This window comes from Panthera leo, chromosome B1 (genome assembly GCF_018350215.1).
Source record: "Panthera leo isolate Ple1 chromosome B1, P.leo_Ple1_pat1.1, whole genome shotgun sequence".
Lineage (NCBI taxonomy): Eukaryota > Metazoa > Chordata > Mammalia > Carnivora > Felidae > Panthera > Panthera leo.
This window is the reverse complement of record NC_056682.1, coordinates 71,918,490-71,935,058: the sequence shown is the minus strand read 5'-3', so window position 1 is coordinate 71,935,058 and position 16,569 is coordinate 71,918,490. Positions and strand designations below refer to the sequence as shown.

General features: G+C 36.3%; 1 pseudogene; it reads right to left on the bottom strand.

Annotated features, from left to right (window-relative positions):
- Positions 1-9,196: 9,196 nt before the first annotated feature.
- LOC122216954 lies at positions 9,197-9,554 on the bottom strand (annotated as a pseudogene).
- Positions 9,555-16,569: the final 7,015 nt, after the last annotated feature.

The following is a 16,569-nucleotide window of genomic DNA, read 5'->3' as shown; positions in this document are numbered from 1 at the left end:
CACGGTTTGAGAGTTCAAGCCCTGCATTGGGCTCCATGCTGGCCGTACAGAGCCTGCTTGGGATTCTCTCTCATTCCCTCTCTGCCCCTCCTCAGCTCACTCTCTCTCTCTCTCTCTCTCTCAAAATGAATAAACTTAAAAAAAAACAAACAAACATGGCTTAAAGACAATAGTAATCTTTGATTCAGCAGTTAAATTTTGGGGAATTTATCCTTAGTAATTACCTATTAATGTTTAGAAATATTTAGAGTACTTAATAGCAAGGAGAATGTAATGTCATTTTTTTTTTTAATTTTTTTTTCAACGTTTTTTATTTATTTTTGGGACAGAGAGAGACAGAGCATGAACGGGGGAGGGGCAGAGAGAGAGGGAGACACAGAATCGGAAACAGGCTCCAGGCTCCGAGCCATCAGCCATCAGCCCAGAGCCTGACGCGGGGCTCGAACTCACGTAACGCGAGATCGTGACCTGGCTGAAGTCGGACGCTTAACCGACTGCGCCACCCAGGCGCCCCTGTAATGTCATTTTAAGAAAGAAAATATGACTTGATTTCTGACTTGAAGTTTAATGGTAGGCATATGAATGAATAAAATAATAAGAATATATCTGCCAAAATATTACAAAATGGTGAATGTTACATGAAATTTTAATTTTAATTGTTAAGTTTCTCTATAGTGATCATTTCTTTCTTCTGCTAAATTTGTGTTGCATTATTATTAAATAATAAATAAATGAATGCTATATGAAATTCAAGGTTATATTGAAATGATGACGTAGCTAATCTCCATTATCACAGTTACAGAATCTCAGAGATGGAATGGGGTAAAGTAAGATGTCACCTTCCCTAAGTATCTTCCCAGCACAACCCAGCAGCCCTGACAGAGGGTGAATCAGCATCTCTCGGTAATACTTCCAGGGAAAAACTGTATGGCTCTGTGCTCTTGGGCTATGATTTTGGATTATAATTCACTATATGAGAGATTTTTCACTTCACTAGGAACCACTTTGTCTAGAGAGGTTCTTGAAAATGAATTATCCCAATATAAATAATTAGTATTTAAGTTAGAACGTTTTTGTATGTAACAAAAGATATTAAAACAAGCAAAAGCAATTCAAGTAACCTGCTTTTTGGCTTTCCTAACAAATTTCATCTTTTATTGGCATATAAAAGTTGCTGTGTATTTAAAAGAGGTAATGTAACTACTTAAAAGTTGAACAAGAGAAGTTTCAAAAATTCACTTTAACAGAAGTGATCAATTTACCACAACTCTGATTATAAAATCAACTGTTTGATTATGACTGCTATTTAAAGTGCAGAGAAAAATGCTAGCAGCCTAAAAGAAGGCAATATGAAAGAAATAAATCATTAGTCTGGCTCTCTGGTAATACACTGAGAGAATATGCTTTTAAACAAGAACTATTAAGAAAACTATTAGAAACTATTATAACCAGGAAAAAAGTTAAAAGGATACTTCAAAGATAATTGCAGAAATATACTTTAAGAAATAAGTGACTAAAAACCATTCTGGCAAAGCTATAGTAAAGTTTAACATTTTATTGGAGAAAATGTTAGACACACAAACATATATATATATATATATATACATATATATATACATATATATGTATATATATATATTACATATATATGTACAAATATGATATAGATATGGAGTTATATATGAATATACAAAGTTATATATATTACATATATTGAATTATATAATGTACATTTAATATGTTTTATATAGAGTGTGTGTAGAGAGAGAGAGAGAGAGAGATAAACAGAGGTGGAAAGAAAGACAGAGAAAGAGACACACATACAGAGAGTGAGCTGTGAGTCCAAAAAGGGATTTATAACAAGTAGTTTGGAAATGAAATATCAATCAGTCTATGGTGAATACAGTATCACTAGTTGATTTCTTTATACTATTTAAAAACTAGCAAATGTGGCAAAATATTTATTATACATAAATATATAATAACAAATAATAAATATATAGATCTATCTTGATGCATGAAGAAACATATCAATATAAGTAGAAGCCTAAGAATAAACCAAACTTTGTTGTAGACAAATTCTTGAATATGTATTTTTAATAAGAAATATATTTTAGGGGCACCTAGATGGCTTAGTTGGTTAAGCGTCTGACTTCAGCTCAGATCATGATCTCACAGCTCATGGGTTTGAGCCCTGTTGGGCTCTGTGCTGACAGCTCAGAGCCTGGAGCCTGCTTCGGATTCTGTGTCTCTGTCTCTCTCTGGCCCTCCCCCACTTTCTCTCTCTCTCTCTCTCTCTCTCTCTCTTTCTCTCAAAAATAAACATGTAAAAATTTTTTAAAGAAATATATTTTAATAATTAATATGTTCATTTTAAGCAAAAATTGGTCTTTCACTCATTTTTAATTTTGTAACCCTTGTTGGAGGCTGATTGATTTCTTTAAAATTATGATACTATGTGAGAGTATCTTTTAAAATGACATTGATCTTTCCAGTGGAAAAATAAACTAGATTCATTGAAAAGGAATAGATAAAGAATAGATTTTATTTCCATTGTTTGGATACAGCACAAAATGAAGTGATAATTTTATAAGACCATCAATATTGCAAATGGCATAATGTAATCATTATCACAGTATCACAGTTACAGACTCTTAGAGATGGATGGGGTACAGCTGGAGATCACCTTCTTAAGTTCCTAATTTCTTGTGTTTATGACAAGATAGTCCTGAAATCCTTCACCAAAACTTCATGCAAACTAGAGTTTACATGAAAACTGTCCAGTTGTTAATAACTCGGTTGTAGTGGGTTGAATTGTGGTCCCTGAAAGATAGGTCCATCTGCAACCTCAGAATGTGACCTTAATCGGAATAAGGGTCTTTGCAGATGTGATTAAGATACGGATCTCAAGATGAGATCTTCCTGGAGTAGGATGGGCCCTTAATCCAATGACAAGTGTCTTTATCAGAGACAGAAAAGGAGAAGACATGGAGACACAGAGGGGGAAGTCCTGAAGATAGAGACAGAGATGGAAGTGATGTAGCAACAAGCCAAGGAAGGCCAAGCATTGCTCCTTCTCAGCAAGGAGAAGCTCTGAGAGAGGCATGGAAGGGGTGCTCCCTCAGAGGCTCCCACCTTGGAGCCAACACCTTGACTTCTGACTCTTGGCCTCCCGACCTGTGGGAGAAGATATGTCTGTTGTTATAAGCTACCAAGTTGTGATAACGTGTTATGGCGGCCCTAAGAAATGAATTCATGTGGTGATTCTCAGAAGATGAATGAAGGGGAAGATGGTCTACAGATTCAGGGTTCTATAGCCCCGTCTTAGGTTACAGGAGTATGAGTATAGCTAAACAATAATAAAAGCATAGCATCAAGAACATTTAGTTTGTTCTCTTTTTTCAATATCTAAAACAAGAGTATGTTCTTAAGGAGATTTGGAATTATCTTAAGGCTAATGCTCATTAAATTTATTTATTTTGAAATTAAAAAAATAATTAATTCCAGAGGCACTTGGGTGGCTCAGTTAGTTAAGCATCCGACTTCGGCTTGGGTCATGATTTTGTTGTTTATGAGTTCGAGCCCGGCATCGGGCTCTGTGCTGACAGCTCAGAGCCTGGAGCCTGCTTCAGATTCTGTGTCTCCCTCTCTCTCTGTTCCTTCCTGCTCATGCTCTGTCTCTCTCTGAAAAATAAACAAACATAATAATAATAATAATAATAAAATAAATAATAAAAATTAAACAATTCCAGTATAGTTAATATACAGTGTTATATTTGTTTCAGGTGTACAGTATAATGATTTGACACTGATTAAATTTAGTTGAGTAAGATGAATGTTGGGAATCTGAGTGAATCGGTTTTGTTTTCTAGACAGGCTAAGCTTGTGGATAATTCTGATATCTTCCTTCTTGTGTTGTGATGAATAAACTTTGCCTCTCAATATGGTGAAATTCATATCGTATCACCTAAAAAAAGAGCTAAGACATTCTGATAATTGTTTTATCACCACAAAAATATGCTCTTGTGCCAAGCACTCACCCAAACGTCCACAATAAAAATAGCCATTTATACAAATACATTTATGTTTTCACTATGAATTTCTGACAATAAGAGCAGAAAGTGGAGGTGCTGAAATGAAGAAGAAAACACTGGAAAAGCTGAGCTATTGTCTTTCCCAAAAATAACAAAAACCACTTTTTCTTACAGAAGTTAAGACGTAAGTAGAAGACGAACTTTAGTGCTTTGTATAACTATTCAATTTACCAGGAAATTTAAATAATTCTTGAGAGAATCCAGCTTACAAGACGTTACATTCACTGAGAAAGTTTCATTCCACGTAGTTATGGAATAAAATCAAGGCTAAATTAAGCAAGTCCTAAAAATAAAGTTTATGCTGAAAGAAAATAAAATTCAGACTAAATTAAGAGTCCAGTGTTAATGTTTTACTAATTCCAGGTAATAGTTCCTGCAGTTTTGCAATGTTACAGAAAGTTTAAAACACACTTCTTGAATTATTTAATGTCCACAGTAATCACTGTTACCTGAAGTGAGCTTTTCTCTCTGCAATAGAAGCATTAGAGAAGGTGTACAAAATGTTATCCTATACTGTTCAAAGAAAATCTGGTGGAAGAAGCATTACCTACACCTAAAAAAAATCGAATTGTACAGCAAATTTTACTCCATCAACCTTAAGTGTGCCCCCAAACCATGCTTCCAAACTGTCATGGGAACTTGAAATCCCGTACTCTGTTATAATATTCATCTAAGAGAGTCGCATTTATTTTTTTATGAAACTCCCTATTAGCAAGGAGAATTATGAAGTATTTCCCATTTTTAAAGGACACCGCAATGTCTTTCTAGGTTGGTTGAGTTAATTAAAAGGAGATCGAAGGGTTAATAATCAGTATATTAAGTGTCATAGAGACGGTGAGCAAAATTTCCTCCTGAGGACAAACATGGTTTTATAACTAAGCGAGCAAGTAAAGTTTTCTACAAAAAATTTAATGTTCTCAAAATTGTATCTCAGTTGTGTATATTGAAACATATCCTTCATATAATAAGACCATTCTTCGCTTCTTTTAGGGAATACAATGAAAATGAAACAGCTTTTGGACATAAGATACACAAGAGGTATAAATTATACTTGTTATATGAACACAGGTGCACACATATTTTCTAGCTTAAAAAAGAAAAAAAAAAAGCATTGTTTACCCAACCCTTTGCTTCACGTGTTAAAGGACTAGCATCGCTAACTGTTTAACTTCTGTTAAAGGTGTTTGTTTTTGAAGCTTTATCTTTTCTTGTCAACCTAATTTTAACAAAGGTTAAATTACAGGCATTTAAACTTACAATGTTTATTTTCTACTGAATAGAAGATTTCTTCTTTAAATTTCTGCATGCCTATTTCCAACACATACAAAAGAAATGAAAAAGAATATACTTTTTCTGATTTTCATCCCAGCCCTTTAAATGTCCTCACAATACTCATGTGATAAAAAGCTCGCAACCCAGGAGGGTCTATGGAGATGATTCAGCCTTACTCTCACCCCACCTCCAAAGGAAAGTGAAAAACACTGGGTGCTGGAAAGCTTATACTTTGCTAATAGTCTCTTTGCCAAATTGGTGTGCGTGCCCTAGGTCTAGTTACTCACCATGAAATAGTTATACATAAATGCTCACAAGAATAATTTAAAATTTTTGAGAAGTAACTGAGCAGCTCAGTGTAAAACACAGATAATTTACTGGAAATTAATGCGTATCTGAGAAGGGTTAATAGCCAACAGCAGCCCAAATTACAGTAGTCTTTTTATTGAAGCAACAGAAGATAAAAATTACAATCAAATAAAATAAGTAAAATACTAACATTAATAATACGTTAACAGTTAATCTACTGCACTGTGATTTACCAAGACCAGAAGGAAGTCCAGATATCAGATTATATCATGTTTCATTTGCATAACCACAAAGCCGTATCTGTTCTTCGCTCTCTTTTTTATTGTTTTTCTGGTATCTTTAAAAATAACCTATATGGATACCTTTCCTTCCTTAATATTACACAAAAATCCAATCTCCTCTCTCTTTTCCTGACCCACAACTCTGACTTCAAACATAGAAAATCCTGTTCTCCAGAGACCATTGTTTTCTGTTCCTACATCTACCATTTCCTCAGATCCCTTTACCACAAAGCCCCATATCTCTGTGAGCCACATTTATGTAGTACATGTAGCTGCTGCTAATTTGCTTACCGCATCTGACAGGAGAAACCATAGGCAAGAATAATATGGCCAACCGGTCCATCATGACTTGGACATTGTAGGGTTAGGGGAAGACGTCCTGAGTAAGATGGGAGATGAAAGAACCCTTCCTGATAAGACTGGAGAGATGGCAAACTAAGAAAGGATTCCAAATTTGCAGCATCTGACAGTCTAGAAGAGAATATGGGTGGTGGGAACAGAGGATTTGTGTTCAGTAAAATGTATTACCTTACAATCCTACCACACTGTTGGGGGTAGGAGGTGAGGCGCCTAAGAGTGTTATGGGGAAAGAGATAGAGACAATTTGCCCGGGGGAAATTCTTGTTTTATGTCCATTATCCTAACGTAATAATTGCTCTTATCTTTTTCATTCTCATAAATGGCTCAGTTTAGATAAGTCAGCCTTCCAACCTTCAGACCCATCACCAGTTCTGACTTTTTAATAATTTAATATAGCCAGGCCTTTTTATTTGCTCATTATAACTGACTTGTTTTGCTCATTTTCCATACCAAAATGCCAGATAAAGTTGATTACTAAATATGTTAAATTATTTTGCATTATAAATTATTTCTATATTTCAGCTGATGGTCTTAAAGTCCTTAAAAATAGTTCTATTACATGTACCAAATTAACTTTGTACAAAGAAAGAAAAATTAAGCCATGGCAATTTTGCTACTCTTACTGTTTTTTCTATCTAGCCACAATTGTTCTTTAACATATCAAATTTCTAGGTACTTTAATTTACCCATTTTAATACCCAAAAGAAAAAGTTATTATTTGTAGAAGAAAAGCATATAGGTAATAGGATAAAAATGCTCTTGCTGCTCCATTATAGTTAAAATAATTAATTTACTTGATAACTTGTCAAAAGTGCCTGGACACTTGCTATTTACTTTCCATGGTCTCTAGGCTAAAATAATTGTTTTGTAAAAGCAATAGTCTGAGTTGGTTCTTATATTTTTGATCTCTAACTTAGATTACAAATTTACAGGAAAAACAGAGAGTATTTGGGAATTCTTAATAGCATTTGTTGAATTACATAAAGCCATAATTAAGATGTATGACTGTAGTTGTGAATTTTCTTGAAGGTTTTGCTTGCCTTCTTGGTTCACCTTGTTATGATCATCTAACATAATTATGTAATAGACCCTTTAAGCAGGTTCTATTTCTTTATTCTTTTTTTTATTACTGGTATTGTTTGGTAGGTTATTATCACAATAAGAATGTTGTCTTATTTCAGTTTTTTAAGTTTATTTATTTATTTTTGAGAGAGACAGAGACGGAGCAAGTCCAGGAGGGGTAGAGAGAGAAAATCCCACGTAGGCTCTGCACTGTCAGTGCTGAGCCTGAGGCAGGGCTCAAACTCACAAAACACGAGATCGTGACCTGAGCCTCAGTCAGAGGCCACACAGGTGCCCTGAATTTTGTCTTTTTTTTAAAAAAAAAAGTACATCACGATTCTTTCAAAAAGAATCTGAATCAAGCACTAAGCATTTTCTAAAATTTGAAAATATAAACCTTAGAAAACTTCAGTAAAGTCAGTAATACCCTCATCCCCATTGCTCTGGACACTAAATCACCCTTCACCCTTCCATCCATTCAATAAATATTCATATTAGGAGTCCCTGTTCTGTGACCGACACTATGCCCACTGTATGGCTTCGCAAAGTTAGCCTCTCAATCTTCAAGTCTTCGTCTGTAAAATTGGAATAATAATTTATACTTCCACTTAGAAAATTACTAGCCAGCCTTGACATCTCAATTCAAACATCATCAGTTCTTCAAATTGTTCATGACCCTTCATGGAGTCCTAGAGCACTCTCTGAGTATTTCTATCAGAGCATTTGCATTTCTGCATTGCAATTATCTTTCAATTTTCCTTTCCATTTTTAAACTGTGAACTTCTGGAGGGCCATAATTAGATCACTTTTGTAAAAAAAAAAAAAAAATCCCAACAGTTAGGTTAATAGGCAACTAATGACATATTATTGAATCAAGTGAAAGAATTAATTAATTAATTGAAGCATTATTATTAGTGGCATTAGTTTATCTCCTGAAATGGTAGACTGTTTCAATGTGTGAAATCAATGAATAAATCTGAAATATAGCTGATTGAATTAAATTTCATATTGCACTTCATGATTTAGATTTTCTTGGTTTACCAAACAGCTCATAAAGGGCATGGCAATAGAGCTGTCCTTTGCTGTCAGCCTTAGCCCCATCTCCCCACAATGTTCTCTTCTGGCCTCCTCTTTTTCTCCTTTATTCTTCTTTCTTTTCTTTTCTGTTTTCCTTTTCTTTCTTTCTTTCTTTCTTTCTTTCTTTCTTTCTTTCTTCCTCCCTCCCTCCCTCCCTCCCTCCCTCTCTCTCTCTCTCTTTCTTTCTTTCTTTCTTTCTTTCTTTCTTTCTAGTGGTTGTACCAATTTTATTACTTTTACTAAGTCATTTTATCTTCCTCACATTCAATGCAAAGAAATAAAACAATATAAAGAAAAATGTGTTCTTGTTATTATTCACAATAAAAAGGGTCTGCTTCCATTCTGCAGTCCTGGGCATATTCTATACTAAGCAGCACTTAATGGCCCGTGTGGATCAAAGCACCATTTTGATTCTGACCCACTGAATAGAATCTCGTGCATATTTGATGACTGGACTAACTTCATGGGAGTTGTGATGTATTGAACTATTTCTGTGGTATCCCCAGATCTCACTAAATAAGAAAAGACCCTACACACACACACACACACACACACACACACACACACACAATTAATCTGTCTATAAATTACATCTTTTGGCTCTTTTCTTTAGTGTAAGGTAGAAAAAGGGGCCCTTTCTTGAGTACATGAAATTCAAGTATTATTGTCATCTAAAGATTGTTGGATTGCTATTGCGTCTGTTATGATGAAAACAGGGTGTACATCAAAACCACTGCCAGATTAAGAAACTTCCACAACTTGTCCCAATTCTTCAAATAACGGAGCAAGTTCCTTTTCTAAGCTGACAATTAGTTCTGTACTGGCATTGCTGCTGGCTATGAAAGTCACAACCAACTGTAAATGATCGAATTGAACCACCTGGTGAATGATACTTTTATTTTTTTGGAAGAAGTTTGCTCCTTTGGTCTGTTGCCAAGGCAAAGGTAGATAAGAAACCAGTTCTCAAGGCATGCTCGGGAGCTTTATTTTTGGCCACTTAAATAACAGGAAATCCATCTCTATCTGACATAACAATTGCATGGAGTCCTTCAACACTTGGTAATTTTCTATACAGGAATCACTTTAGGCCATCCGCCATGATGAACCCCTTTCTCTACAGAATCAGTCTCCACACCTGGCTTACTGGGCTGCCGTGTTCTCTCCACTGTGAATTCAGGAAGAGCTTCAAAGAGAGTCTCCCCTGAAAGCCGTGCTCACAGGATTTGTACCTCCTCTGTGCTCCAGGAAGCACTTCCTCTGCCTTTGAGGCCCGGTGACAGAGGCAACCTGCTCTTCTTCTAACCCCATCTCCATGCCCTGAACTTCTGGCTAATTAACTCAAAACTGGTGGGTTTATTTATACCTTGGATGAGCAAATTCAATGTCCCGTAACAAAAATATTGCATAAGCTAATAGGACAAAAACACACTTATGCAGTTTTTGCAATAATAAATTTATTTCAAACTTTGTTGTTATGCCAGTCTTGTAAACTGAACATCAGCCCTGCCCCTTCCTGTATTCTTGCAATGCAAGGATGCAAGCTGGAGCATGGAAACTACAGTTCCCAGAATCCCTCACCCACAGGATTTAGTTTGAATCGTGAGCTTCAGATGGCAGAGAAAAGGAGAAGTGCCATTTCCCTCTGGCAGCAGCAGGCACCTGCATTGACAAAGAGACTCTTGAGATTTGTATCAGCCACATGCATGCCACACGCAGCTAACATCCTCAGTGGTATCTTCCTCTGATCTGTACTTTCCTCCTCAGGGTCTTCCGGGAGTTCTCCTAACACCTCTTTCTGCCTGAAATGCATGATGATTTCTGCTTTCCTGAAGAAAAAGATTCTGATATAGTGGTTATGCCAAAACTTAGATATTTGATAGCTGAGATATTTTTTTTTAAAAATCTTCTTGGTTGAATAGTTGAATCTCTTCCTTAGCACCTCACCTCCATCTTCCTTCTCTGCTTGATTTTTCTCCATAGCACAAAATCACTGTCTGACACCCTGTATCTTTTACTTTTTAATCTTTTTAATTGCCCGTCATAGTAAAAGTGCCATGACGACAAGGCCCTTGTTTATCATACTGTTGAGTCCCCAGTTTCTAGAACAGTGCCTGTTATTGTGATTGTTACTCAATACAAGTAGTTAAATAAATGCATGAATCTGAGGGAGTGCTTTTTCATTCTTCCTGTGTGTCAGTAAACAGAAAAAAAAAAAAAAAAAAGGAGAGAAAGCCCAACTAGGGTAAGAAGAAACAAAGCATGCATGTTTTAATTTCAAGCAAGTTCTTATCCTATTTGACTAGTCCTCCAGCCATGTTCTTCCTTCATTGTCTACTATAGTCACCATAAGTTTTAACTCACTTGAAAAGGGTAATAATCAGCCCAGCACTGAGTAGTGTTTTTCTCATGGTTTATCATTAAATTCCATTGTGATCTGGGGCACCTGGGTGGCTCAGCCGGTTAAGCGTCCGACTTCGGCTCGGGTCATGATCTCATGGTCCGTGAGTTCGAGCCCCGCGTTGGGCTCTGTACTGACAGCTCAGAGCCTGGAGCCTGCTTCCGATTCTGTGTCTCCCTCTTTCTGACCCTCCCCCATTCATGCTCTGTCTCTCTCTGTCTCAAAAATAAATAAACATTAAAAAAAATTTTTTTTTAATTCCATTGTGATCTATAGTTGCTTATAATTTTAATCAAGAAGAATTCAATTTGGGGTTGATAATTTTGATATTTCAGAAGAATATTCTAAGTATATAAGCAGGTCCTTCACACGAATTAGGAAGAAAGCACTAATACCTCAACCAAGGGCAAAGGGCATACACTGAAATTTCAAAAAACAAGAGATAATGACCATAATAATGACCACATAAGTATATAAATAAAGTATTTAAAATCGTTTATGAAACTAATACAATTTGAGATTCACTTTTCATGAAAATGTTTAACCTAAAATAAATGTCTAATTAAAATAATACCAAGCATGTGGAACATCCTTTGTACAAAATTGGTATTATAAATTGATTAAAGCTTATGAAATCATTTGGCAAGTGGCATTAGTAACCATAAAATAACTCATTTTCTAAAACCTAAATCCCTGGGAATGAATAAAGGAAAATACAAGGCATGTGAACAAACGTACTTACTTACAAAATTGTTCATACATTGTTAATTATGTGTTGTCAATAACTTCAATTTGTTTATATCTTGTCTCTTTGGTCTCTTTATAATGTCTTTGATGAAACTAGTCAGAGTTTAGCAATCAGTTCCTTTGTCTAAATTTATGTTAAACATATTAAATATTTCCTTTTTTTTTTCTTTTTTTAACTGACTCTTCTGCCTTGCTTTCCGATGGTCTGACTGGAGATACTTTTTTTTTTCTAAAAATGTTTCTAATAAAAATGGAGTATATCTTTAGACATTGTGTTATTAAGAATTTGATGGCTATAAAATCACCCTCCTCTCACCCTACCTGCCAAATCTTGCAAGTCAATTTTGTTGGATAAACAGTTCTAAATTGACAGCTCTTTTTCTCTCAGCACTTTCTAGCACCTTTAAGGTAATAGTGTATTTTCTTCTACCTTCAATCATTTCTGTCCAGAAGTTAGCAAAATTGGCAGTCAACCTGTCATTCCATTGTAATGGAATTTTAAAAGTGACAATTAAGATTATCTTAATTTGGGTTTTTTTTTTTACTTTTAAAATCTATGTATCTTTGGTTGGGTCATTTCATCAAATGTTTTATAAGTGGATTTTTAAAAACTGCATCTATCCTAGGACGATGGGAATTAAATTCTGGAAAACTTTATCAATTGTCCCTTTTAATATCCTTTTAAATACCTTTAAATATCTTTTTAAATACCTTTCTACTAGATGTCTATTCCTTCTTAGTAGTATCTTCACCTGTCCTTTATATTTTTACCCAACTAATTATCTAAGTTGTGTATCTAATTGTGTATCTAATTATCTAAAATTATCTAGATCTATCTAGATCTATTTTCCAGTTTATTAGTATTCTCTTCACTTTAATCTGCTATTTAACTCTCCCAGCAGAAGAATTATTTTCAATCATTATATATATATATATATATATATATATATATATATATATATATATATATTTTTTTTTTTTTTATGTGTTTTTGTTTTTGTTTTGAGAGAGACAGAGTGGGAGCAGGGGAGGAGCAGAGAGAGAGGGAGACACAGAATCCGACGCAGGCTCCAGGCTCTGAGCTGTCAGCACAGAGCCCGATGTGGGGCTCGAACCCACAAACTGTGAGATCATGACGTGAGCCACAGTCAGATGCTTAACTGACTAAGCCACCCAGGTCCCCCTCAATCATTATATTTTTATTCCTGAGAGTTCCTTTTGGTTCTAGTTTCAGACTGGTCAAGTTTATATTCTGGTCTCTTTCTTACACAATGAATATATATTATTTTATAAAATATATTAAACATACTTATTTTATATTTTTTGAATAATTTCTCTTTGTAGGTCTGACTTCTAATTTATTGCGTTTTTTCTATAATATGGTTGTATTTTTCCTCATGTATTTGGTGACTTCCTTATTACAGGCTCAGTTTTCTTAGGGCTATATCTGTAGAAATTATTTGAAAACTTTCTTTAAAATGGATCCCCCCCAGGGGGGGATTTGTGTCTGCTTCTGCCAGGTTCCTTGTAGCATTCCCACTGCACGACCACTTTAAAATACAGGTTCTGCCTGCAGATTTTCAAGCCACTGAATTTGTATTAATTTCCAGTCCCAAACTGGCTTGGGATCAGGAATACTTAGGAGAGACTTGTTTTCCACCCACCCCCACCCCGCTCCATTCTGAGTCAATACCTTATGAGAGAGAGTTACCTTATGAAAACATGGCCTCCAAGATTCCTAGTAAGTGTGCTGTCACTTCCTCTTTGCATTTGGTTTTGTCTTCTAGGTCACATGTTGTCCAACAACCCAAGCTCTGGCCCAAGGTGGATAAGCACATGACCATTAAACAATTGCCAGCTACCCAGCTACTGTGCTTGCCTCCCAGGGAAGTCTTTCTTTCTCACTGTATCTAGCTTGGGCTTGTTACACTTTCCGGACATCCAGCCTGGTGAGACCTTAAAGTCTTGTTTAATTTTTTATCCAGCATCGTCTAGTGTTGTGTCCCAGGCAGGGTTTCTCTGCACATCTGCCATAGTGTTGGAAAGGGAAGACCTGTTTTATTACTTGCGTTACTTTCATAATCAGACCCAAATAGACTATTTTAACAAGTAAGAAGAGATTTGGTAAGGCACTATTTCCCTTAGGTACTATTGCCAACTATTTAAACACATTATTTTATAAATATAAAAGCAGCAGCTATAACTGTCATTTTCACAAAATGAGATTTCAACAAGTCTGCCTGTGCATAATTTGCCTATTTTTTTTTTTTCAGTGTCAAAACAGAGTTGAAACAGAGTTACTCTGAAAGTTGAATTCGTCCCTTTTTTTAATCTGTGGCACAGGAGATGCCTTTTGGCCCTGTCTGGTGGGACTATCATTCAAGAGCATCTCAGTCTCCTTGGCTGCTTTTTCCAGTTTCGAGATCCATGTGCTCAGAAGGAGAAGCGTACATAAAACACTCTTACAAACAAAGCTCCAAGAAAACATCTTGGCTTTGGAAGTAAATTGCAAACCGAAAGCAAAATTGATCCCATTCAGCAGATGTTTCTTTTTTTTTTTTTTTTTTAATTTTTTTTTTCAACGTTTTTAATTTATTTTTGGGACAGAGAGAGACAGAGCATGAACGGGGGAGGGGCAGAGAGAGAGGGAGACACAGAATCGGAAGCAGGCTCCAGGCTCCGAGCCATCAGCCCAGAGCCCGACGCGGGGCTCGAACTCACGGACCGTGAGATCGTGACCTGGCTGAAGTCGGACGCTTAACCAACTGCGCCACCCAGGCGCCCCGAGCAGATGTTTCTGACACATTAGTAGAACTCTCAATCTAGCTCATTAGTAGAACACATCACCAGTTGGTGAGTGTCCTGTGTTAGAATAATGAAAACAACTGGGGACACGGTCACACTGGGCTGCTTAGTGAGAGGCATATTATGCTTCTTATACCACATTTTGTGGCTTTGCATTATAATAGAGTAATGCAGGAAGCAGCAAAGTTTTTATGTTACAACACTTAAAAGGAGAGAGGATACCTTTACTGACTAAAGTATACTTTTCATTTCATTTACCATTATTTAAAAAATTAAAAATATGTCTTTGCACACAGAGGGCTCTCTTTTCTATGGGTCAGTAGGTCATGTTGCCTTGGAATGTTTCTTTTAACATTGAAGGATTGATAGATGTTCACATATTTATATTCACATATAAAAATTATCATTTTGATTAAATGCTCTCCTTTATAAGTAATATTCTATTAAGACTGTGATATTTTTAAACTGTATTTTAACCCAGCTATACGGGAACCCCTTGAGATAGTGTTGTCACCCTGTGGAGCAAGATTTCTTGGGAGTTTCACTTACAGGAGCTCTGGGGTTGTTTATACATATAGTGCCTAGAGATAAAAAGTGTTAGAGAATTTTCAACTCTCTGTATAGTGCATTCATTTAATCGATGATTATTTTTTAAATGTTTATTTATTATTCAGAGAGAGAGAGAGTGGGGGAGTGACAGAGAGAGAGAGAGAGAGAGAGAGAGAGAGAGACCCCCAAGCAGGCTATGCATTGTTACCACAGAGCCCAATGGGGGGTTTGAACTCGTGAACAGTGAGATCATTACCTGAGCTGAAGTCGGACGCTTAACCAACTGAGCCACCTAGGTGCCCCAATGATTACTTTTTTTTTTTTTTAACGTTTATTTATTTTTGAGACAGAGAGAGACAGAGCATGAACGGGGGAGGGTCAGAGAGAGAGGGAGACACAGAATCGGAAACAGGCTCCAGGCTCTGAGCTGTCAGCACAGAGCCCGACGCGGGGCTTGAACTCACAGACCGTGAGGTCATGACCTGAGCTGAAGTCGGCCGCTTAACCGACTGAGCCACCCAGGCGCCCCACCAATGATTACTTTTTAACATACCTTGCTTCAAGAGAAAACAAGAAGAGATCAACCTTTATGACATTTGAAGGATTGGGAGAAAATTACCCAAGTGTGTTTTCCTTAATAGTTTCTTCTGTGAGATGCTTTGCTTACCAATATACTCCCAATGCTTTGCCTACCTCTTCAGCAATCTTCCTAGCTCTGTTCTTCCCTTCCTTCATTCCTTCTCTCTCTGTTTCCCTTTTCTTTCTATAAATACATAATTCATAGAGAACATACTACCCTTATTTAATTAACCAGTCTATTAAAAAATAGAGCTATTGACTTTTGTTCCCCACTGCTTACTTGGTAGCTTAAAACTAATGTCAAGCAAAGAATTTAAGAGAATATATACACAGTTTGAAGTGCAAGTGTTGAAAATCCAAACCTATTGCATAATTGTGTCAGGAATATGTCCCTGTTCAAAGAATTCTCAACACTACCTTGAAATATTTGTTTCTGGGCATCATACTCAACCATCAAAATGATCCACAGGTGTTTGTTAAAAAGCAGGTTTCTGGGACCTACCAGTACCCAAAGAAACTGATTTTTTTTTAAATTTTTAAATGTTTATTTATTTTTGAGAGACAGAGTGCGAGTGGGGAAGGGGCATAGAGAGAGAGAGGAGACACAGAATCTGAAGCAGGATCCAGGCTCTGAGCCGTCAACACAGAGACCGACTTGGGGCTCGAACTCAGAACAGTGAAATCAAGACCTTGAGCCAAAGCCGGACACTTGACCAATTGAGCCATTCAGGCGCCCCATCAAAGAATCTGATTTAATACATCTGAACCAGGGTTCTTTATTTTGCATAATTAAGAAGCTCTTTGGAACATAACCAGAGTAATTCACACCTCAGGATTATGAACCAGATGGCCTGAGTCTGAGTCCTGTTTCTGTCACTTGTTAGCTGTGTGCTTTTGGGAAAGTTACTTAATCTTCCTATACCTCAATTTGTCATGTGTGAAGCAAATATAATCATAGTGCTTACCTCAAAGGATTACTGGAAGAAAAGAATGACCTAATGCATGTAGTGCTTTGAACTGTGTCTGGCACATATTT